At 44.7% G+C, this 26,318-nt stretch overlaps 1 long non-coding RNA gene across 1 annotated transcript; it reads right to left on the bottom strand.

Moving 5' to 3' along the window:
• Positions 1 to 15,827: 15,827 nt before the first annotated feature.
• On the bottom strand, positions 15,828 to 25,363 carry LOC146338816 (uncharacterized). The gene is made up of 3 exons (XR_014784651.1): positions 25,317 to 25,363; positions 23,588 to 23,719; positions 15,828 to 17,026 (listed from the first exon to the last, which is right to left on the bottom strand). It is a non-coding gene; the product is annotated as an uncharacterized LOC146338816 (long non-coding RNA).
• Between the last annotated feature and the right edge of the window lie 955 nt (positions 25,364 to 26,318).

Genomic DNA, 26,318 nt, shown 5'->3' with positions numbered 1-26,318 from the left:
GAAGATCACTTTGGAAAAACCATGCCAGAATCAGGAGCTGCTGGATCTGTGCACAACAGCCCTGTGTGGTGAACCACTAAACTGCAGGTGGCAGCTTCTCCAGCAGTTCCAGGCTCTGGACTGGTTTCCGCCCATGCAGGCTGGACATTGAATCCCCCTGGGCAGAGAGAAATATAAAAGGACTTCCTCTTCCAACTGAGTCTTGCGCGTGGAAGGCAATAGGCTAGCTTAGGGAGTGCAGGGCAGGATGCATAGTACAGAACTCTGCCTTCCAATGCTTTGCTGCCGCCTCCCAGAATCTGCCACCTGAAGCGATCACCAACTCTGCCTAATAGTAGGGCCGGCCTTGAGTTAGGGAAGGAAGATCGATATTGCTAATCACCTGTATATCCTACAGCAGTAGAGAAATGTCTTGCTGTATTCCCAGCTATAAACTGTTAATGCCACCGGTGTGAACCAACCAAAATTTCTCAGAAGAGATTTTTTGGAAAAAAGTTCTGATACTTTTCTTTTTCTCCCCCTCCCTAGAAAAACACCTTGCAGAATTTTCTTGGAATATTCTCCACTGTTCGTTTATTTTTGTGTGTGTGGTGGCCGCCATTCTCCTCCCACAATGCCCCAGAACAGCTCTAGGTCCAGGACACTGTGGAAAATGCAACATGGGGGCCAAGCTGCCCACACAGTTACTGCTTGCAAGCCACCCCAACCCCATATTTAAGAAAAGACAGAAGCTGTGCGACTGCCCCTTTGAAGAAGTTCATCTCCCACTCAAGAAATTTGATGACAGTATTCCCCCCAGTTTCTCTACCCACAAATACAATGGAGAATTTCAAGAGGCTATTTGCACACCATTCTAGCTGTAATGCTACAGAAGTCTCGGGGCGGCGGGGGGGACCACTTTGAGGATGTACATTCTTTCCTGACTTATTCACTTCCGAGTTCATAAACTGACAGATTTTTTTTCAGATTTCAATGAATAAATGAAAAATGGCTAGATCTATGCAAATCCATCTTAATTCATAGAGTTTGAGCGGGGTTAAGAACAGGACGGGGGGAAGCTGAATTCAGGGCAAACTCTGGAAAAGCCTCCTCCTCCTCCTCCCAGCCCAAATGCACATGCCATAGATTAGAAGCCTTAAGCAGTAACCAGTTTCACAAAGGCAGCTCTGTCATGCCACTCTTCCCAAAAAATTCTTGTGTGAAAGTTAGACCTGCCTTGGGGGCAAGTCTCCTTCATACTTGGCCACTGAGAAGGATTTCTTTGTCTTCCAATAAAACATGGGCATTTATCTTGGCAAGGTCCAGGTTATAGATCTTGCACGCTAAGCTCTGAGAAAAGGACGCCTCTCGTTAGACATAGTGCGAACCAAAGGAGGTCTTAAGTATGCAGCAGACTCCCCAAATGTTATCAAAGAGAAAATATCCATCATCATATCAAGACGCTGTTACCTATGAGGGGGCAGCTGAAGGAGAGTGGCACATTTAAAAAGCCCCCTAAACACAGATGCTGCAAATAAAGCAAATTTATTGAGAACAGTTGGCCAGGATACCTGCATCAATGCCACTAGTGGGATATTCCAGGGATTTTCTGTTGTGGAGCCAGCAAAGGAAGGGGGGGACCAGCTTGGAGATATTCCTGAAGGATCAGGAGGACAAATAAACACAAAAGCTTGCTAGCCCAACATCTCTGCTTCTAGAATGAAGAACATGGGCAACTACCTTACTCGAAGTCAGACCGTTGGTCTATCTGACTCAGCTTTGTCTATACCAGCTTTCCCCAATCTGGTGACCAATGACCATGCTGGTTGGAAATGATGGGAGATGTAGTCCAACACAACTGGAGGTCCTCAGGCAAGGGAAGGGTGCTCTATGCTGATTGGCAGGGGTTCTCCAGGTTTTAAGGTAGGGATCCTTCCCAGCCCTGCCTAGAGTTGCCAAGGACTGGACCTGGGACATCCTGCATGAAAAACCTGTGCTCCACCTCTTGGCCTGAAGGTATGGAGGAAGCAGCCTTATATGGAGACAGAATGTTAGTCCAACTAGCTGGGCACCCTGAGCTTTTCTCCATGAGGCATTTACCATGTGCTCATCATGCTCTACTCATGGTTGTTTATGGGATCTTCAGACAAAAATGCGACTCTCCAATTTCACTTCTGTGTCTAACCAGCACTTTCAGCGAGTTTTTTAGAGCAGAGAAAATGTGGCATTTGATTGTGAAAGCAAAAGAAAGTGCAATTTCCTCTGGTGTATTTGCGCTATTCTGCTATACCACAGTGCCACCTAGAGGTTATGAATGGAAAAGCAGGAAAGGAAACGCTCCTCATGTAGTGCTCTGAGCTCAATTCTTCAATGAAACCGAAAGTAGATAGAGTGGATTAACAGCCTCATATAGGACAGTCTACACTGCCTGCAAGTTGGAATCCTCAGTTGTGTGCACAGCTGCCCTCTCTCGGGACTATCAGAAGGGATTTTCCCCCAGTGACAACAATAAAACAACAATATTGAACATAAAAACTGCCATGCTGGATCAGATTAAAGGTCTCTCAGAGGGGTGGGGAAACTGTGGCCCGAGTTTGTTGGAACTCCGTTAGCCCCAGCCAGCGGGGTCAGTGGTCAGGGATGATTGGAGTTATAGTCCAGCAACATTCAGAGGGCCAAAGATTCCCCACCCCTCAGCCTTATCTAGCCCAATATTCTGTTTCCTACAGTGGCCAACCAGTGGATGATGGGAAGCCCACCAGTAGGACATCAGTGCAATAACAACCTCCCACCCATGTTCCCCAGCAACTAGTGTACATAGGCATCCTGCCTCTGATCCTGATGGTAGCAGATAGCCATCAGGACTAGCAGCCATTGATAGCCTTCTCATCCATGAATTTGTCCAACCCCTTTTTAAGGCCATCCAGATTGGTGGCCATCGCTGTGTGCCATATGAAGAAGTCCTTTCTTTTATCTGTCCTAAATCTCCCACCACTCAGCTTCATCAGATGGCCCCACTGGGCTCTCGTGTTATGAGAGAGGGAGAAAAATATTTCCCTGTCCACTTTCTCCACACTCATCACCAGTTAGCACCTGGGCAGCAGGCTAAACAGGCAGGCACACAGCTCACCCGGTCACAGTTTTCTGTACTATGGTGAGATGGACTGTATTTCTATTTCAATTATAATAATTAGCTCTAAATTTGCTTCTATGCATATAAATGAGCACATGTACATTGTATGCAAATTGTGTCCTCTTTTGTGGTGATGCATTTCTTCTTTGGGGGTGATTCGTAACATAAGTGGCCACCCACCCATCTCCATGTGCTCCCTCCTTGCGAAGCAGTAGAAATCATGCAGATCAATGCACAATTCCCGAATGTGCACAAATTATCATAATGCAGGATTTAGCTTTTATTGGTGCAGGTTTGTCAAGGTGTCCTTGTTAGTAAGAATATACATGCAGCGGGCCAGAGACTGGTCCCTTCAGCCATCCAAGCCTATCCAATTCATACTCTCCATTTCCAGGACATTCTGGGACACCCATCCAATGTTTCAGTGTTGGCTGCAGTAGGACATAATCTTGGAGGCAAAGAAGTGGGGGGGCGGGTTGGTCAATGTTCTAGGAAAGTATGCCAAAAGTGGAAAGAGGTGACTTCATACTCTGGCCTCCCTGCCATTTTTCACATGAATAGAGCTGCAGAAGTTTACCTCAAAACCGTGCCCTCAAAACAGTAAATAAATAGAGACACAGCCTTGAACAAGCCCTCTCTTAACCGATCTCTTTGGGAATCCCTCTTCTTAAACTGTTTCCCTGCCTCCAGACACTTTCGTTGACAACCGTCTGAACCAAATATCCACACTGAGGTTCTTCTATCCATCACGTTTCTGATTCTGTTGCAAATGACTTCTCCTGTATCCCCCCAATACCAAATGTGCTAAAACCACACCAGAATGCAAGCAAAAATGGACCAAAATACAAGGCTTTCCCCAGCAGTGAGGTAGGGTGTCCTTGTGTCCTCTTGTACAGAGGACAGTCCTCTGTTTGAAAGTGTTCTCTATTTGAAAACTTGTCTTTTCCAATTCCAGCTTAAAGATAAAAAAGCATAAGAACTCTTGCCCATCTACAGTAGCAGCAGACTGAACAGGCAGGCACACAGGTCACCTGGTCACAGTCTTCCACACTATGGCGAAATTTAGTAGATTGCTATTTAAAGTCTAATAATCATTTCTACATTTGCATCTGTATGTATAAATTACGTACATTTTATGCAGATTCATGTCATCTTTTTTGGTGATTCATAAGTGGACACCTTAGTGGCCCAAATATAGGGGAAGAAGCAAATTCAGGCATGGACAATGCCTGGAGAAGGAGGCTGGGAAAGACCTTCACCTGAGACCGTGGAAGCAAGCCCAGAGTTAACATCAGACATAGCAGGGCATACCTGAGATCCAACAAGCCCGAGGAGGGCCATTTGGGCAGATGCCTTGTCTTTCCCCTGCCCACCCAGTTTCTGCCACCAGTTCCTACAGCCCCCAGCTCCCCCTCCATCTTGTGCTTGCTTGCTTGCTTGCATTATGTCCTTATGGATAAGCCAGTTCTTGAAACAAGCTAGCATGAATTCCCCAGCTAAAATGAATTATGCCTTTTTACAAACCTTCCTTTACATCCCTTGGGTTGACACATTTTATTCTGCTCCCAAGATTTCCAAATTCTCCTCCTACCCCACTCATCTGTTGGGAATATTGCAACCTTGTCTGCAAGTGAGTGGAAGGGGGGCAGTATTGCAGTTAGTAGGTTCATGGGAATTTTGACCACAGCTAGCCCTAAGATCTCTATAGTCCGTTGTCGTCCCCGCCCCCGCCCCCCCCCCCCCCGGCACATGCACCTTCCACCATTGCTAGGAACATATGAGTTTGCTCTCTCACTCCTGCCGGTGTAATGGAATGTACAATGGACTAAACAGACTGTTATGAAACTCTACGCTGTAGCTGCATTGCATATGCAAGAATATTTGTGAGTAAAACTGTTTGCTTTCTTTCATGGAAGAAGGGTGTCATCTCCTTTTATTAATCTAAGATACCCTGTGGCATTAGTAAATGTTCATTCTGTTTTGCCTTTCTCTGTCTCTGTCTCTGTCTCTGTCTCTCTCTCTCTCTGTCTCTCTGCTAATTGCATTTCTAACAGGAGGCATAATTACTAAATAATCCCATCACCACCCAGCCACTCATGACGGAGAGAAGAGAGGAGGAAAGGATACAAAATCCAGGATTGGTGAACAGATGTAGGAACAAGAGTTGGGAATACCAGCCATTGGGGACAATATGCTAATTGTGTTACAGTGAAGAAGGCAAAAAAGTAAGCCAATTTTTTTAGATCTGATGGCAACTCGATGGCTTTTTGAAATCTTATCTTCAACATACTCATTTTCTTACCACCCAGGAAACATGGTTTGTTATGCATTAAACTGCCAATGTTGTTTTTCAGTGTGTTATAGAAATGTAACTCCGTAGCGCTACAAGGCTGGATCCAGATTTAGGCACATGCAACTTGGATGGTGGATGCAGACACCTCCGTGCCCTCCAGCGCCCTGGAAATGCTACACAGAGAGTTGGGGGACCCTACTGAATAGTAGGGTAAATAAATGTAAATAAATTAAAGATGCCATTTCAGTAGGAAAATCCGTACATTTGGACTATATTGCGTTCTAACAAAAGGTACAAACTGAGGACCCTCAAACAGCCAGTATGCAGAGTGACAGCTTAGCAGTTGCTCCTATGAAACAGGTACAGTTAAAGCAGCCTTCGTAACGTTCTGTGGAATGTATGTCTTCACAGTTTCTCCTTTCACAACTGGATTCTGGATTCTCTCCAGTTCCTTATTAGAGGAGGACATTTAGGCCAAGCGGCTGAACAGGCGCGGCATTCTGCCTCCTGATGAGCTAAGAGAGACTCGTTCCAGCTGTTTGGGCCAGTTTGGGAACCCTAAGCTGTCTCCAATTACCCCAGCAGAAACAGGCCCTTCAGAGGAGCCTGGTACAAAACACATCTCTTCCATGCTGGGCAAAGGTTTGGAAACCCCAGGCATTCTGAAAATAACTAGTCATAAGAATGGGCTTTTTCAGCTCTTGGGCTAGACATGTTCATTCAAGACAAGGCTTCCTTCCATGGTGGGGGAGAAGGCAATGTAAAAGGTATACTACAGTCTTCTCCAACCTGGCGCCCTCTATATGTGTGGGACTTCAACATCCATCAGCCCCAGCCATCATGGCCAATGACCAGGAAGTGATTGGTCTTCCTGAGAGTTATAGTCCAAAGCATCTTAAGGGCACTGGGTTGAGGAAGACTGCTCTACTTTAAGGCACCACAGATGAGTGAAGTTGGTTGGGTGTAGCATGCCTGAAAACTGGCAATGGGCCCACCACCCTGAACAGTGCCGTAGCAACATAGGAAGATGCCTTACTTCATCGGACCATCTAGCCTAGTATTGCTGACATGGACTGGCAGCTGTGGCTCTCTGGGATTTCAGGCAGGAATTTTTCCAGCCCTACATGGAGATGCTGCCAGGGATTGAACTGGGGACCTTTTGCATGCAAACCAGGGTTATTTCCACTGAGCCACACCCCTTCCCCACCATTCCCATCTTGTGTATAGCACCACAAGTGGTCAATGGCTGCCTTAAGTTGACTGGGTTCACACAACACGCTTACCCACACTCACTGGTTGAGCGTGGGTTGTTGTTGAGCTATGGGTTATTGCGTTGTCTGAAGACAGCATGTTTTCCACAGTGGGTTATAGTGTTGTCTGAACACAGTGCGTTTTCTGCAGGGTGGCTTGTTAACCATGCAGTGTGGCTTGTTAGCCACCCTGAGCAACCCAACAACAAAGCACAGGTTCTCATGGTGAGACCATTTTTCTCAAATAAGCCACACTGCATGGTTGACAAGCTACCTTGCAGAAATCACACTGCATTCAGACAACACAATAACTCATGGTTCAACAACAATATATGGTTCAACAACAAACCACACTCAACCACTGAGTGTGGGTTAGTGTGTTGTATGAACCCAGCCAATATCTCAGTACACTTTGCTTCTTCTGGGTTAAGAGGGAGGCTCGCTGAACTGCTTTATTTAATTTACTTTTATTTAAAAATTCCTGTCTCACCTTTGTGTAAAACAACTTCCAAGGCAATTCACAACAACAACAACAACAACAACAACAACGACTGTAACTTTAAAAAACCACAACAATAAAAAAATAAAGACAGTAAGAAAACTTGGAAGAATACAATAGGCTTTGCTTGGCACCTAAAAGCTAATAAACTGGCTTCCCAGTAAGGGTCCCTGGGGAGAGGACTCCACAATCAGGAAACCACCACAAAGAAGGCCCAGTATCTGGTCTCCACCCACCTAATCTCTGAAGGCAAGATCATCCAAAAGAGGGCCTCTCTGATGGAGTGAAATGATGGAATTCACTACCACAATGTTTAGTGAACTCGTCGTTGTGTCGTGTCCATACCAAACTCCGCTCCGCCAAAATGTAGGGATGTACGAAAGTGACTTACCTTTTCGCGGATTCTGTTCATGGGGGGGGGGGAGACATTCTGCGGAGCAGCTGGCCAGGCCCAGGCCAGGGCCGTCTGCAGCCAGATTTCGGGCCATGGAGGGCTCTAGGTAACAAAAAAAAATGCATACACATTTGCGTTCCTTATTTTTCGCCATCTTAGTCTACGTTAATATTTACGTAGACTAAGACAAAGAAAAGAAAGGGGAACGCAAATAGCGTAGTGGGCGCTATTTGCGTTCCCCTTTCTTTTCTTCGTATTTTCTTCTTTTCTTCATCAAAATACGTTGTTTGTTTTCTAAACCCAGACGTGATAGGCTACGTAAGTCTTTACGTAGCCTATCACGTCTATAGGGGGGGGGGGAGAGACAGACTGCAAATGGCAGCGGTGGCAGCCATTTGGAAGACCAGCTGCCGCTGCCGCCGAAGCCACCGCTGGAGCCGCCGCCATCCGGAACATCCACCCCAGGTAAGCCTCGTCCCGGGGGGGATCTGCAGGGGGCGGAGGGGTGGCAGGCTGTTCCGCAATGGATTTCGGGGCGCCGAATGCACTGGCATTTGGCCTCACCAAGATCTGTCACGGAATTCTCTGACATCCCTACCAAAATGTAGCCACTGCCACACCGCCGAGCTGCGGTTGAATCAGGTGGTAGAAGGATTAGCCGGTGCAATGCACCATTACCAGGATACGCCCAATTGTACAACAATCTTCGAAGAGGCTCCCTCCGTGTACCCTGTTTAGTGAAGTTCACAGTTTGGATGACTTTAAAAGGGGATTAGACAAAGGCATGGAGGAGAAGGCTTTCGATGGCTACTAGTTACAATGGCTATATATTACCTCCAGTATCAGAGGCAGCATGCTAGGGAAAATGGGCAGGAGGGTGCTCTTGCACCCATGTCAGCTGGTTGGCCCTGGTGTGAACAGGACACTGGACTGGATAAGACCTTTGGTCCGATCCAGCATGGCTCTTCTTATGTCCTTACTAGGCAGGTTCATCTGGGAGGAGACAGTCCTTCAGATACTTTGGTCCCAACCCACATAGAACTTTCTTCTAGATCAAAACTAGCATCTTGAATTGTGCCTGGAAACATCTCAGGAGCCAGATCACTTTGCCCAACAGCCCTCCAAATCCTAGCGACGGCACTTGATTTAGCTTTACTATTCAGTAGTGCCCTGGTTTTAGCCTTGTGATACGTTCCATGGGGTTTTTCTTGGCACATGCCAGCAAGGTTATGCTCAAAATCCTACAAGCTAGGCTTCAGCAGTATGTGAACCGAGAACTACCAGAAGTACAAGCTGGGTTCCGAAGAGGAAGGGGAACTAGAGATCAAATCTCCAACATTCGCTGGATCATGGAGAAAGCAAGAGAATTCCAGAAAAACGTCTATTTCTGCTTCATTGACTATGCTAAAGCCTTTGATTGTGTGGATCACAACAAACTCTGGCAAATTCTTAAAGAGATGGGAGTACCAGACCACCTTACCTGTCTCCTGAGAAACCTGTACGAGGGTCAAGAAGCAACAGTAAGAACCAGACATGGAACAACCGAGTGGTTCAAAATTGGGAAAGCAGTACGACAAGGCTGCATACTGTTGCCCTGCTTATTTAACTTATATGCAGAGTACATCATGAGAAACGCCGGGCTGGATGAATCACAGGTCGGAATTAAGATTGCCGGGAGAATTATCAACAACCTGAGATACGCAGACGATACCACCCTAATGGCAGAAAGTGAAGAGGATCTCAAGAGCCTCTTGTTGAGGGTGAAAGAGGAGAGTGCAAAAGCTGGTTTGAAACTCAACATTAAAAAAACGAAGATCATGGCATCTGGCCCCATCACTTCCTGGCATATAGAAGGGGAAGAAATGGAAGCAGGGACAGATTTTATTTTCTTGGGCTCCAAGATCACTGCAAACGGTGACTGTAGCCCTGAAATTAAAAGACGCTTGCTCCTTGGGAGGAAAGCTATGGCAAACCTAGACAGCACAGTAAGAAGCAGAGACATCACTTTGCCAACAAAGGTCCGTCCAATCAAAGCTATGGTTTTCCCAATAGTAACGTATGGCTGTGAGAGCTGGACTATAAGGAAGGCTGAGCGCCAAAGAATCGATGCTTTCGAACTGTGGTGCTGGAGAAGACTCTTACGGGTCCCCTGGACTGCAAGGAGGTCCAATCAGTCCATCCTAAAGGAAATCAACCCTGAGTGCTCATTGGAAGGACAGATACTGAAGCCGAAGCTCAAATATTTTGGCCACCTAATGCAAAGAGAAAACTCCCTGGACAAGACCCTGATGCTGGGAAAGATTGAAGGCAAAAGGAGAAGGGGACGGCAGAGGATGAGATGGCTGGATAGCATCACCAATGCAACAAATATGGACTTGAGCACACTCTGGGAGAGAGCGCAGGACAGGAAGGCCTGGTGTGCTATGGTCCATGGGGTCACAAAGAGTCGGACACGACTGAACGACTGAACGACAACAACAGATAGTGTGCGGGGCTCACTCTTCCTCCTTCTCTCATTCCAACCCGTCTCTTGTTATGGCATTACTCTGACACCTACTGGAAAAGGAAAGCTCCAGGACTCAGAAGTCCTCTTTACAACTCTTCCCTCATTCTCTGTTTCTAGGCAGCCAGTTTGTCAGAGCAACCTGTGCAGTCTTGGAGAGAGCAAAAGAGAGCACAAGTCTTGGATGCAGCCCAAACTCAAAGCATCGAAGAACACAGAAGAGGTTCTCTCCAAGAAGCGGGGGGGGGGGCAGGCAGGGAATGCACACAAGGCAGCATTTTGCTTCTCTCCACCTCTTAGTCATTGGCACTTCCCTATAGATGCAACAAGTGCGGCCTTTGGTTCCCAAGAGCCAGGATGTCAATCCTAGGAACCAGTTGGGAGAAACAGATCACCAGAAAGGGATCTGTCTGTCAGGATTCATTAAAAATGCCTTTGAGAAGCAGCCAGCATTGAGTTGGAAGGAGAAGCGAACTCTGGGGCTTCGTTGCCTGAACTCCAATCCTCATGGCAAAGGCAGCTTTTACAGCGCTTTGACCTTTCCCCTCCCATGCGGAACATTTACCCTTTATCTCCTCCATGGATTTTCCTGTTTATATTTCCTGTTAGATTGCTACAATTAATGCAATAGCAGCAGATAATGGGTTAGGAATTCTGCTGTCTTCAATTGGAAAGAGAACACTTTGGGAACATTTCACTCCAGGGGGGCTGTTCAATAAAGTTTACACAGCCATTCAGGTCTATTAAAACAGAGGAGTCAGATGTTTGCAACTCTCATTTAATGGCATTTCAGCCAGACTTTAAATAAAAATGATGCGAGAAAAGGTTGTTGTTGTTATCATCATTGTCGTATGGATTACTGTAATGGATTTTAGTCGGAACTGCCTTTGAAAATGGTTCAGAAATTCCAGCTAGTCCAAAACAGGGCAGTGAGATTGTTAACAATGACTGGTCAATATGAACATACTATATTACACCAGTGCTTTGTGATCTGCATTGTGATCTGCATTGGTTTCCAGTCTGCTTCCACACCCAATTCAAAGTACTGGTACAAAGTACTTTCGAAGCCCTATATGGCTTGGGACCAGGTTGCCTGAAGGATCATTTGTTCCCATATATACCTGCCTAGCCCCCAAAATCATCTTCAGAGGCCCTCCTCCGGGAGCCCACACCAAATGAAGGGAGGTGGATGATTACTAAGGAAAGGCCTTTTCAGTGGTGGCACCCCAGTTGTGGAATCTCCCCTCCCCCTGCCCGAGAGGTTTGCCTGGCACTTATTTTGTGGTCTTTTACATTGTAGTTTTTAACTTTTAAAAGTTGTATATTATATTTTATCATGTTGTTGTATTTTATGGTTTTAACTTTTGTGAACCGCCCAGAAAGCCTCACCTATTGGGAAGTATAAAGATGTAATAAATAAAATAAATAATAAACTCATCATTATCATCATGAGTGGGAGGGTGCTGTTGCACTCATGTCCTAATTGTGGGTTTCCCACAGACCGCTGGTTGGCTGCTGTGTGAATAGAATGCTGGACTAGATAGACCGTTGGTCTGATCCAGCAGGGCTCTTCTGATGTTCTTATCATCCCTGCATTGCACAGGGCACTTTGCAGAGTGACATTAACAAATAAGATAGCTTCCTGCCCCAATAAGCTTATAATCTCCATAAATCTAAATCACTTCAATGGTTGGGCCATGTGTGTTGGTGGGGCAGGACAGCAATTCAATCATTGTCATAAATGTAGCAACAGCACTTTCTCAAGGGAGTTGTCCTTCTAAACCTTTTATCATCCTCGTCAGCCTTCTTGGAATTCATTCCTTTATTATCTTCATTCTTTTGTCCCTCTGCAGTTTCTACTTTTACATGAGATGCATTGAAGGGGAGGGGGAGGAAACTTTGATCTTATTTTAGGAGCTGTTGTGCTGCAATCCACATTTTCTCATGGCTCATCTCATGGGAGCCCCATTCCTGGATGAGGAAAGTACTGGCATTCTTCTTCTTCCTTTAACTGCTTGAACCAAGATTGCCCTTTCCTACTGGCCTGTAAAGTCCACCATGATCCTTCCCTCTGGAGACGATGTTGCACATTCTACAGGAAGCTGACAGCCATAAAACCTTCCCATCTCCATCAAGTTGAAAGCAGCAGCTGGGCAGATCTTGTGTCGGAATCAAAGTGGCTCCGTTAATCTATTAGCTGTGCTGTGCGTCAAAGCAACTTTGTTTAAACCACCTTTTTTCTGTTATATGGCTATATGTTATATGGTGACAAACAATGTCACCTTACCAAAGATCTTGTACCCTGAGAAATATAATCTTAATAACATAGGAAGAATCATGCTGGACCAGATCAATTATCCACTCCAGCATTCTGTTCACACAGTGGCCAACCAACCCTCAAGTAGGACATGAGTGCAATGGCACGCTCCTGCCTGGGTTCCCCAGCAACTGGCATTCACAGGCATGCCACTTCTGAAGCTGGAGGCAGTCTATAGCCATCATCACTAATAACCACTGATAGCCTTACCTTCCATGAATTTGTCTAATCCCCTTTTAAAACCACCCATGTTCCATGATATGACTATGTCTTGGTTCCACACAATGGCTTGTCACCGAATGACTTCTGAATATAGGTATTTGGAGACCAATGTAATAGATGTGATGTAGAAGGTGAAGCCAATTCTTTCAGTAAAGTTCCTTCACCAGTCTAGTTCACTTCCTTCTACCTATAATTCTCTTTCTCCGTATAGCTTTTCCCCTAGTCTTTGTTTCCTTTAAATAAAAGAGAGCTTTGTGCTTTGGTCAGACTCCTTTTTTTCATGGTATGAAAGCCACCATGGCCTTTTTCAGTGGTTCCCAGCATTCTGAATGCACTGATATGCGTCGATCTACATCAGGACTCAGCATGTCCCAATTCAAATGTTTTCCAAGATGTGGCAAGGCAAGATCAGAGTCATGGGTGAGGATCATTCACATGGCAAGTTCAACATGCAAAAGCCACATTGGGTGGGGGGATCAATTTGGGTTAACTTCACCCTGTAAAAAATGTAAAACACCAAAGGTGCAGTTGTGGAGAATCAGGCTGAAGGACCTCATAATCTATTGTTCATTCCAAATAAGAGCAGGGGAGGAATACATAAGTAGACAGGGTCAGCGTCACAGGTAGGCATGGTCAGGCACCTACCAAGGGCCCACACCTCAGCAGGGATCTGCTGGCAAGAGCCACTGCACTTCCTCCTCTTCACCATTGCAACCTGCTCATTCACCTGCCTCTCACTCTGGCCCACACAACAGTGGTGGTGAGAAGGAGAAGCAGTAAATACCACTGCCTACTTGCTCCTTGATTATCAAGCAAGCAAATGGATAGCCATGGTGTAAAAGAGGAGGAGCAGCAGCTGGTGACAATGGCAGTGAGATGGTACACTCACTGAGGAAGGAGGGCCACTGAGGGTGTCTTGTCCAACAGCCCTCCAAAACCTGCAGCCAACACTGGTCCTACCTTCTCCTGCTCCTCTCCATTGGTCAAGGAATGGGCACAACGTCCTGGCCTGATGGCCAGTTGCCTGCTGACCCGTGCCTGGCACAAAATTGGGTGGACAGAGCTGAGGGAGTGGAAGGGGGGTTCAAAGAGTGTAATCATTTGCTGCATGATTTGAGACAGGGTGGGAGAGTTTAAGAATGATATTGCCCATAAGCCAAAAAGCACAGAAACAGCATTCTCCAAAATGAGGCGACTATGACGTCACTTCCTCCACATACAGAGATGTTTTAGCAGCTATCTTGTATTTATGCCATACGCAGAGAGAACACTTAATTCCCCCCGTTTCCGGAAACTGCTTCCATCTCATTACACTCCTCTGGGGCCTCCTGTTGGCCTTTAAGACGCAGCCTTGTGGTGAAGTGGTGGGGGAGGTGTTGTTTTCTTTAAACCCTCCTCCCTGTCTCAAACATAAACCTGCCATTATTTCACAAGAGTTGCTTAAGATGTCAGAAGATGCAATGGGATATTTCCAAGAACCAGTCATCTGGTGGGCGAAGGAGACAGAGAGCCTTTGGAATATCTACCTTCATGCCGAGGTTGCGGTTTTCCTCGGTCCTCACACATTCATGCGTATTTTATGCAGCTGGAAATGTTGAAATCTACGGCCTTGCTCCTGAATCATACTGAGAGCATTTCCTGCTAAGCTCATGTTCGTTTGGAGGTTCAGGAGCTACTAATGTCTGTGGACAGCTGCCCCATGTGGTGAGCCTCTGAACTGCAGCTGGCAGCCACTCGGTGAAGTACCCTCAGGCCCTGGACTGACTACACCTACCAAGGCTGCCATCAGATTCTCCTGGACAGGAAGGAGAATAATCCCACAAGCAGAATATTTGTTTTATTTATTTATTTTATTTCTATACCAATATCTCAATAGCCAAAGCTCTCTGGGCGGTGTACAAAGATTGAAAATGTTAGAAATACAGTATACAGTGGTTAAAAGCCATTTACAGAAAAAACACAGGAACAGACAATATACACAAATAGGGATGTCAGAGAAATCCACCGCAGATTCAAATGAGGCCAGATTCGTTGGAATCTGGCCTCCAGAATCCGCCGCAGAATGGCCCCACTTACCTCCGCTCCAGGAGGATTCTGGCCGGAACGGCACTCGGCTGCTTGAGACTTAACCAGAGCCGTTTGCTTCCACGGCGATCACCATTTTTCTTTTTAAAATGGCGATCGGCAGGATGTGCCCATAGGCTTATATGCAAAATAGAGCTGTGAATCTTGCGAATAAGTCTATGTATTCATAGATCGTTCCAGTCTCCCCTTCCCATTCAAGGCCAGCTACACAGGGGCAGGAGCTTGACAAGACTCTTGACTCTGCGGACACATAGACTTATATGCAAGATTCACAGCTCTATTTTCCATATAAGTCTATGGGCACATCCTGCCAATTGCCATTTTTTAAAGAAAAATGGCGATCGGCATGGAGGCGAATGGGTCCAGGTAAGCCTCCCTCAAGCCAGGTGGCTCTGCAGAATCCTCACAGAGCAGAGCCACTCCAGAGGATTCCGGGGGGGAGGAACAGATCACCCCCCCGGGCAGATTCCCCACCAGAATGGAAGGTGGGGAATCCATACACAAGACAATATATATCTAAAACAACTTCAAGCAAGCAATCTCATGCAATCATAACCATAAGGCAATCCAGGATCGATTAAAACTTATACGCTGCCAAATGCCTGGGAGAAGAGAAAGGTCTTAACATGGTACCAAAAAGATAACAATGTCAGTGCCAGGCAGGCCTCATTGGGGAGATCACTCCATAATTGGGGGGCCACCACCGAGAAGGCCTTTTCTCTTCTTGCTGTCTTCCGAGTTTCCCTCAGAGTAGGCAGCCAAAGGAGGACCTTAGATGTTGAGCATAGTAGGAGCACGTTAGCAGTCAGAAGCTGGTATTCATAGTAGTGATAGAGGAATCTGTCAATTTCAGTTTCTCCCCATTTCTCATTTTTCCAACCTTAAATTCAGTTCATCTCAAAATGTGAGACAAATTTCTCCCAATTTTGGTTCATCCCAAACTCTGAGAATTTTCTTTGTTAAGGTTTGCATGAAAACTCATAAGCATTTCTATGCACATTTCTCCTAATATGGGTATTTTTGTATGCATTTTTGCCTAATACACACATTTTTTGCAAGCGCACTTCCTATTTTAAATATTATTTTCTCTAATATACACATCTATGTATGCATCTTTTGATCGGAGAACTCCATTTCAAAATTCGGAGAAGTGCAAATTTTGAAAGATAACAGAGTTTTGGTTCATGTTGTGGTTTGAAAGTGCAAAATTAAGTCAGTTGACATTAAAATGTGAACTAAAATGTGAACTTAATTAATTTCTCCCCCATCCCTGATTCTGTGGCATACTGCTTTTGATACTGAAGGTACTATATGGCCATTGTGATTAGTACCCATTGCTAGCCTTCTCCTCAATGAATTTGTCTAATCCCGTTTTAAAGCCATCATTACATCTTCTGCTAGCAAATCCCATAGTTTAGCTATGTGCAGTGTGATGAACACCTTCCTTTTATCTGTCCTGAATCTCTCACCAATCAGCCACTTTGGATGACCCCTTTGGGTCCTAGTATTATGAAAAAGGGAGGGAAAACTTCCCCCATGTCCAATTTTTCTCCTCCATGCATAATTTTATACACCTCTATCATATGTCCCCCACTTACTCACCTTTTTTCTAAACTAAAGAGACCCAAACTTCCAATCACAGCAGCTACAGCTGAGTGTTCTTTTTCATCACTGAACAAAACTGTCTGTTCTAAGAAAAGTTGCCTTATCCCTGACTATTGTGTGAATGAATATATATAAAACTGAAGGACCAGAACTTCCAGACATGTGATTTTTTTTATTATTTATTATATTTCTATATCACCCAATAGCTGAAGCTCTCTGATAAACTACTAAATGCATTCAAGAATTGTGCAAACAAACAATTAGCAATTAATTGTGTGAATTAACAATTAGCAATTAATTGTGCAAATTAACAATTAGCAATTAATTGTGTGAATTAACAGTTAACAGAATTGTGCAAAATTATAACATGATAGCGAGAAGGATGTGAGTACTATTAACTTTAAGTTGTGTCTATTGCCAGAGGGCTAGCTGTGTTAGTCTGTTGCAATAAAGAGTCTTGTGGCACCTTAAAAATGAACACATTGATTCTGGCATAAGCTTCCATGGTCCTCAGCCAACTTCATCCAAGACATGATGCGTTATCCAGTGTGTCAGGTATATATGCAACAAACCCAGATGCCAGCTCTGTCTTCATATCGACTTTCGTAACCCAAATACAGGATCTAATATTTATTTTTTTAATTAATTTCATTTCAATACCGCCCAATAGCCGAAGCTCTCTGATATATGCCATCTTCTTTCAGCGATGTCTTTCTGCATTCTGCATAGAGCAAACAGACCAGTCTCTGCACAAAAGAATAAATGGACACAAATCTGACATCAGAAATGGCAATATTCAAAAAACAGTGGCAGAACTCATGCTTTGCGCAGATGGCCTCTTGAAATTCTCCACCTTACTTGTGGGCAGAGAAATCTGAGAGACAATTTCACCAAATTTCTCCAGGAGGAGGAGAAATTCTCAACTGTTTCTCCCAGGTAGCGTAGGGCTCCCTATTGGCAGGGCTTGTAGCACAGCTTCTTTCTTTTGGGGTAAGGGTTTGGGGAGTCTTTGTACTACAACAGCATCAACTCTCTTGGCAGGCTGGCCCCCAGTTTGCATCCACCGCAATGTGGGTGGGGGCAGTGTGTCCAGCTCCAGGGATGAGGTAGAGTTAGTGCTCTGCCAAAATCTGTCCTCCAGTTTCCTGAAAATTTTCTCCCCCACCCCCCATGAAAGAGGCTTCCATTGTTCTGCCTCCTTCAGGATGTGTGATAATGACTTTTGTGGTGTTTTTGAGCTTACCTGATCACAGCTAGCCTCCCAGGCTGCCTGCACATTCTGATCTGAAAAAGCCCCATGGGAGGAATTACCTCATGGGGCCATAAACTGGGCTTTAATTGAAGTGTAGGAAGCTGAGGAGGCCACAGGCTGCCAGAGAGATGATTGTACAGTGAAAGACAGGACACTTGTACGCACTCCTCGGCTACCTCCTAAGTAAGGTAAGCCCAAGAACCCCAAACCCAGCCCATGAGAATTTCTCCAAAATTCTTCACCATAGAATTTCTTTTCGAAAGCAGTTTCTCTTCTATCAAATGGAATGAGAATGGTCAACAAAACTGTGGGAGAAATTTTCAGCACAGCACTAGGCAGAGCACTTTGGCCTTCCAGGTAGGGATGGACGAAAGTCCCTTACCTGGTCCCGCAGCTGTTTTCAGGGGGGGAGGCGCTCTGTTTCTCCCCCCGAAATCCTTGGCGGGTGGGGAGGTGCCCCGTCCCTCCACGCCGAAATTCTGGCCAGGGGGGAGCACCCCGCCTCTCTGGCCGTGAAAGAAAAAAGTAAAGTAAAAAAAAAAGTGATAGGCTACGTTAAGGTTTACGTAGCCTATCACGGCTAGATTTTCAAAGTCAGCCGTGATAGGCTACGTAAATCTTTACGTAGCCTATCACGGCTAACTTTGAAAAAAAAAATTTGCATTGCCCTTATTTTCGCTGTAGTCTACGTAAATCTTTACGTAGACTACCCGTGCCCAAATAAGGAACGCAAATGACGGCGTCCATGGGCGCCGCCATTTGCGTACGTGCTTTTTTTTTTTTCAAAGTCAGCCATGATAGGCTACGTAAAGATTTACGTAGCCTATCACGGCTGACTTTGAAAAAAAAAAAAAAGCACGTACGCAAATGGCAGCGCCCATGGACGCCGTCATTTGCGTTCCTTATTTGGGCACGGGTAGTCTACGTAAAGATTTACGTAGACTACAGCGAAAATAAGGGCAACGCAAATTTTTTTTTTCAAAGTTAGCCGTGATAGGCTACGTAAAGATTTACGTAGCCTATCACGGCTGACTTTGAAAATATAGCCGTGATAGGCTATGTAAATCTTTACGTAGCCTATCACGTTTTTGTTTTGTTTTTTTACTTTACTTGGAAATGGCGGTGGCGGCAGCTGGTTGGAAGACCGGCCGCCGCTGCCACTGCCACCGAACCGCCACCAAACCGCTGCCGAACCACCACCGAACCGCCACCGGGACCTACCACCACGAGGGACATTCGCACGAGGTAAGTCCCATCCGGGGGGGCGGGGGGGTGTCGGAGAATTTCCCCACCAATTTCAGGGGGCTGAATGCATTGGCATTCGGCCTCCCAGAGATTCGTGGAGAAATTCTCCGACATCCCTACTTCCAGGTCACTTTGTTGCTGACCTTACGCTGGCCAATGTAGAGCAAAGGGACGTCAAAGGGAGATTAGAGGAAGAGAGTGCTGAGCTGGAATCCATCGACAGGTTTAATTCTGTTGCCAGAGGAGCCTTGTTCGGGCATTCAAAAAAGCAGCCATGTGTGAGGAGGAATGCTCCAGCTGGCAGCTGGTCAGTGGGGCAGTGAATCCACTGTGGGTCTCACTCAGAACCAGTCCTTTCGAGTTCTGACTGGTTCTGACTGAAACCCAGCATGCATTCACCATGCACTAACATTGGAGCAAGCAACCAGCTGCACCCCTCTCCTCCACTCCGTTTGCCACTCTGTACTCGTGGAGGGGGACTGTCTTAAGAGGGGAGCCTCCTGTGTCCATGGGGCTCTCTGCACCAGTCAGAATGCTGAAAAATCCACACCCTGGCTTCTGTGAATTCAGAAGGCGCCCCTCTTCAGACAGTCATCTTCCACAAGGGCAGAGCAACAAACATGGCAAATAGGAGGGGCACAGCTGGAGCGCTCCCTCCCCTCACATGTTCCTGCTAACCCTTCTTTTGAATGTCTGAACAGGGCTAGGCTTAAATTGGGATAACAGGGGGGTGGGTATCATTCTATATGTGTCATGTCTGGATACATTGGTTAGTCTTTAATCTGCCACAAGACTCTGTTGCTTTTTCTGCAATAGACTATGACGGCCACCCTCTGGAAACAGGTAGATAAACAGCACAGGTGATTGGCAGTGGCGGAGGGGGTTAAAGAGTGAGTTCAGGTTATTTCCCTCCACATGGTGCCATATGGACTGACGGTGTTCGACCAGTGTGAGGGTCACTGTTTTTCTTAAGAAAAGGGGTCTCTGCAATCACATATCCTTCTAAGGCACTGAGTATTTGTATACTGTATGTTGAATTTTAGCCCGGTGATAGAATTTTTATTGTTAATACCTTGTACTGTATTGATGGCTGTCTGCTGTTGGTCTCTTGGCTATAACCTGTACTTGGTTGCCTAATAAATGGTGGTGGTGGTGGTGGTGGTGGTGGTTATTACCAGTGTGAGGGGCACCACCCCTCAGCCCTGAACATTCAAACATCCCACCCCTTAATTTCAATTCAGGGGTGGGGGGGACTTGATCTCTCCCGGCACCCTGTCTCCTCTTGATGGCCATCCAGATTTATTTAGGGCACAGTCCTATCAATTGTGCCCTCGCCACTCAGAAGCCGCTGAACTCGGAGGCTTCCGAGTTTCCTATGCTGTGCCAGGCTGAAGCCAGCAGGGTGGGAGGAACTGCAGAGGCGATCTTCTCCTCCCTGCACTCAGTCTCCTGTATTCTCACTAGATGGGCTTTTCATCCTGCCTAGTGAGGGCGCTTTGGGGCAGGCTGGTAGCTTGTGTCCTAGCCTCTCTGGTCTCCTCCCCTCCCTGCCCACTGGAACTCCCCTTTTCCGGAGGCTCTGAAGTTGGTTTTTCAGCCTTGGAGAGGGGATTCTTTCTCCGGTTCTTTCTGCACCAGCTGCAAGGGAGTGGGGTCTGGGGATGGATCTCTGACTCCCCCTTCTGAGGTCGGAGCACTGTCTCCGACCTCGGAGGGGTTTTACGAGCCATCCTATGGTCCCTGGAATGCTCTCCCAGAGACCATAAGATTGCTCTCTCTGTTAATTATTATTAACATTTATATATTGCCTTTTCTGCTAAAAAGCTGTCAAGGTGGTGTACAACCATTTAAAATAATAAAACCTTAAAACCATAAAAACAAGAACATTAAAAGCAATAACAAATTAAAATATTAAAACTACATATTTTAAAAGGTTCATAGCAAGACAGGATATTCTTTGGTAGCCAGGTCTTAAACCATTTAGGGCTTTAAAGGTTAAAACCAACACCGGAAAGTGATTAGCAACCAGTACAGGCCTTACATAACAGGTGTAATATGATCCCAATACTGTGCCTAGGTGCCGCATTTTGCACCAGTTCAAGCTTCCAGACTCTCCAGAAGGGAACACATTGCACTATGCTTGTGGAAAGCTCAGCAGCTGGTATCCAGTGGCATGTTGCCTTTGATCCTGGCAGTAATATTTAGCCATCATGACTAATAGTCCAGTGATCCCTGAAGACGCTAATGGAATGGATATAAGCTCCAACACGCACTTCTGAAAAGATGGGGAGGAGGGGACTAGCCTTCGAAATATGCTTCTGAAGATAAACCTCCTGTGGAAGCCTGAACATGTGATGAAACTTGCTGATGAGCATCACTTTCTGAGCACCAGCCGTTTTGATTCAGGCGTCTCATACATTCTCAGATAGGCAGGGGCCTCATGGCAGCATTTTGAGCTATGTCCACCTGAGGGAGCCCGTGCCTAGGAAATTCATCAGCATGTCAAGAATTATGTTTAAAGCTGCAAAGGTATTCCTTTCTGTGAGGGAGTTGAGCTGCTGCTATTTTTTATTGTTGTTGTTGTTGTTGTTGTTGTTGTTATTATTATTATTATAAGATTTATATAGCACCCTTCATTATCAAATCCCAGGGTGGTCTACAAAACTCATTAAAACAATAATTAAAATAAAATACAAAGATAAAACAGCGAGAAGTTGTGCTTTTATGTAAATGGCTTTTAAACTTTGTACATTGTATTTTAATGTTTTAACTTTTGTAAACTGCCCAGAGAGCTTTGGCTATGGGGCAGTATAGAAATGTAAATAATAATAGTAATAGTAATAATAGTAATAATAATAGTAGTGGTAGTAGTAGTAAACAAGGTAGTCTACCAAGCTAGATATTAAAATCAGCAAATGTCTGGGGATACGGATAAGTTTTCAGTCAAGGATGACACCTGTCACACTGCAGTGGGAAGAGAATTCCAAAGGCAGGGGAGCGTCAACAGAAAAGGCCTTCCCTCTATCTGTTGCTGTCAGATGTACCTGTTCCAGGAGGCCCTGATCTTAGGATCTCTGTGAATGGGCAGGTTGATACAGAAGAAGGTGCTTCTTCAGTTATCCCAGTCCCAAGTTGTTCAGGTCCTTGTATGTCAATAACATCACCTTGAACGTGGCCCGATAATGTCTTGGCATCCCGTGTGGTTCTCTGAGCAAAGGCGTAACATGCTCACGGCAAGTGGCGACCTCAGTGGTCCTTCTCACCAAAGGGGGTGAGGTGGGTGGCTACCAAGAAGAGGGCCTTTTCTGTTGTGGCACCCCAGGTGTGGAATGAGCTCCCAGAGAGACTCGCCCAGCACCTGCATTGTACTCTTCCCAGCATCAGGTGAAGACCTTATTTTCCCAGGCATTTTAGTAGTTCAGTTTCTGTTGTTTTATACCGTATTTTAGATCTTTGCATTGCTGCTAGGTTTTATTTTGGCTTTTAGTTTTATTTTATACCATAGTGTTAAACTTGTATATTGCATCACGTTGTGTATTATGGTTTTAATTGTTGTGAACCACTCAGAGAGCTTCAGCTATTGGGTGGTATAGAAATGTAATAAATAAACCAACTGAACTGCCACATTCTGCACTAGGTGCAGTTTCCAGACCAGTCTCAAGGACAGCCCCACAAAGAGCACGCAGCAGTAATTCACTCTTGAGGTTACCAATACATGGATCATTGGCTAGACTTGCCCTATCCAGGAACAGCCATTAGGATAATATTAATATTATCATCGTTGTTGTCGTCACTAGTAGTATTTATTTATCATTACCACTGAGCCAAATCATCCTGCCGTCTCTACTACTAACATCACTCAGGAGCCAAATCTAGAAGCTGCACTATCAGCAAAGTAGGGTATAGAATTATAAGATTGTCTCTGCAAGACAATAGCAGCTGTACAAAAAAAAATTAAAAAAACACTAATTCTGAGTTCACGATCGTACGATTCCACAGATTTGCTGAAGCAGCAGCTTCTAATCTAGAAAGAGTGACTGAACATATTTCCAAGTAACATTGTGTAATAATGATAATACTTCGTTATATAGGGTTAGATCTGAACTTAGTTATGCTCAGAGAAGACCTATTGAAATCAATGGGACTTAAAGGAGTCAGAATGCACTTACATCCTGTTGATTTCAGTGGGTCTACTTTAAGCAGGACTAAGTCTGGATCCCACCCACAGCACTTCATTTTATTGGAATTTGATTTCACGTTTTAATACAATGAAACAAGATTGCAATAGTTCACTGTTTTCTTACTAAGAAGAACAGGAAAAGTCCAAAAAGAATAAAGTCAGTCAATAGTTATTTCATTTTATGGGATTCTTTGTTAAAAGATTTCAAACTAATATATCCCAAAGGATGGGCACCTTAGAGTGTTCTTTACATAACTTTTTGCATATATTATCTCTGTCCTTACAACAGCCCTATAGGGTAGGTCCAGAATTACTATCCCTATACCACAGATGTTAGGCAGTTTTGTCTTGCCCCCATTTGAGTCTGCCTGGGAACTCCAATCCACTGCAGATATCTTATCTGATGCCCCCACCTACACACCCACACACACTGTTAGATGTGTGAGGGTTGGACACCGGAACATGGGCCTGTTTGCTTGGGATGCCCAGAATTTGGAACAGCACCTTTGAGTGATATAGCTAGCTCCATCGCTGCTCACTTTCAGATGACCAACAAAAAATGGTTTTATCTTATTCAGTCCTGACTCTTTAGGTCTGTTAGTTTGAGGTTGCAGTCCTGTACTCACTTACCTGGGAGTAAGGGCTTCTCCCCATGGGGCTTTTGTCTTGTAATTGAGGTTGGTTTACTCACAGAAGTTTGCAAGTCCTTTACATGACATCATTATCCTCGAAGGGCTTCTCCTGTGTCTTCTGAAATTTATCCTATTTTTTTAAAGATCAGAGATAATGAGCCATTAAAATACAGTGTGCTGAATTACTCTGTGAAAAGAGGAAGTCACACAATAGGGGCTGTACCACAGCACCATCTAGTGGCTGTATCATGAAACATACAGAACTCGCAGATAAAGGGGGAAAGGGAAGCACATGTAAAGGGCCAATCTTAATCACGCAAAGAATCCAGAAGCAAAAGCCCAGTAAAATTGCAGGGTGAAAAGCCTCTGTGTGGAGGAGCCCTAAGTCCCATCGAACTCAGTGGGGCTTACTTCTGAGTAGACAAATCTAGGATTGCACTGCATATGATTTATTGCAGCTTTTTGAATTGTTTCCCTTGATACATTTTTCCTTCATTTTTACGCTTTGTTTTGCGAGATGTTTTGGGCATCTCCATTTGGGAAGGGTAAAGCAGAATATAAATTCCTATATAAATAACCAAATAAATACATGCATAATTCAGTGGGCTTTTCGGGGCAGTATTGCTTTTAAGGATGTGCTGCTGCTACTTTTTCCTGTCTTTGCTGTTGGTTTTTGCCCTTACATTTTTGTAATGTTTTGTTTTTATTGTTTTAACATTTGTAAATGTTAAAACAATATAAAATTTAGAAAGGCAGGATAAAGATACCAGAAATAAGTAAGTAAATATATTTGCTGCACTGGTGTAACGTGTGTGCACAGTGGACCAGGAAAACTCAGGGCAGCTAACATTACAACCGTTAAAACCACTAATAAAATACAGTAAGTTTCCAAAAGAACAACATCAGGAATAAAAACAGACAACGTAATGAAAACAAAGACATCAGATAAAACTTACCTGTCCAGTAAACCAACTGCCTCCTTGAACACTCGAAAGCACTATAAAAGAAGGTGCCAGCCAAGCCTTCCAGGGCAGAGAATTCCACAATTTAGGTGCAACCACAGAGAAGGTCCTTTCTCTTGTCCCCATCAAAGCATGCCTCCACCATACTTGGGAAACAGAGAAGGACTCCATCAGATCTTAGGGCATGAGCAGGCTGGTATGGAAGGAGGTACCCTGGACATTAAAGTACCCTGGACTTAAGCCATTTTGGGCTTTATTGGTCATCACCAACACCTTGAATTGTCCCCAGAAACAAACTGGTAATCCGTGCATCCACTACAAGGCCGGTGGAATATTTATTGTTTCAGTGAATGCCTGCTGGCATTCTCACTGGTGCATTCTGGAAGGATATATATACCTTAAGGCCAAAACGACCACATACAAAAACTGTATTTTTTATTTTTATTTTACATAAGAATATAATTTTATTAATATATGATGGTACAGGTTTATCCACATCAATAAAAGGAAAAATATACAACTGGTTAAACAAACAAACAAATGCATAACATATAAACACATAAAACTCATTGCTGCCAGATGTGCCGAGAGAATAAGAATCCATTTCCAGAAAGAAAAAATGTTGAGGGAGGGGACGCAGATGAAGATAAGGAGTCTTACTGTCCAGATCTTATAGAGCTGAGTAAACCTGTCCCTGTGTCACCATGAGTAGACCAAAGTCCATAACTTTCACCTTCTCAATCAATAAAGTTAATGAATACTGACCTTGTATGTTCAAATATGTCAGTGTCTGACTAATCTCTTGAATACCTAACTTTCTGAGACAGTTTCTCCAATTATACCAAGTTCCACACTCTCCCATGCCAATCACTCAAATTGGGAAGCCTATCACATTTCCAGTCAAAAACTGTATTTTTGATTGTTTGTAAGTGTTTTGTTGTTGTTAAATTTTTAAGTAGCTGGAGTGTTGGATTTCCCCAACAGAGGAGTGGGGGAAAGTGACATTAACTTGTGTTAATTAAAGGATTAAGTTGAATATTTAAGGAAGTCAGAAAACCCAGAAGCCTAGAAACTGCACTGTTAGTATAATAGACTGATTTACAGGAAAAGGCTCTGTTTCTGTTTTCGATTTACAATTCGTTCATGTCCCAATCCTATACACATCGCATGAAAGTCAACACGATTGAGATCAAAGGAACTTACTTTCAAGGATGGATGGATGGATAGATAGATAGATAGATAGATAGATAGATAGATATTTTTAAATCAGCAGTGATTTAAAAATATGTTCCTGTGGAAATTGACCAGGCTGGCTGGGGTTGGTGAAAGTCTCTCAGGAAGAGTTAGGAACATAGTAAGCTGCCTTATAGTGAGTCAGACCTTGGGTCCATCTCGACCAGTATTGTTGGCACTGACTGGCAGTAATGGCTCTCCAGGTTCCAGCCAGGATTCTTTCATAGGCCTACCTGGTGACGTTGAAGATTGAACCTGAGACCTTCCACATGCTCTACAATTAAGCTACACACACACACACACACACACACACAGCAACTAAAACAACAACAACAATGTTAAACATTCAGAGTTTTTTAAAGGGTGCATTCAAATCCTTTGAAGTTTCTCACTACATCCCCATGACTTCCTTACATTCTGAGAATGAAAATTCCCTTGCATCTACAGCTTTGGCCAAGGCATTGAATCCTTCCGATGACTGTACTGTGGTGCTTCTGGATGGATGGCTCCTAGTGCCACCAACCAAAAGATATT

The sequence above is a fragment of the Heloderma suspectum genome, chromosome 8 (genome assembly GCF_057233095.1).
Source record: "Heloderma suspectum isolate Gila_16-S chromosome 8, 16-S_ref, whole genome shotgun sequence".
NCBI lineage: Eukaryota > Metazoa > Chordata > Lepidosauria > Squamata > Helodermatidae > Heloderma > Heloderma suspectum.
This window is presented reverse-complemented; position numbering and strand designations above follow the sequence as displayed.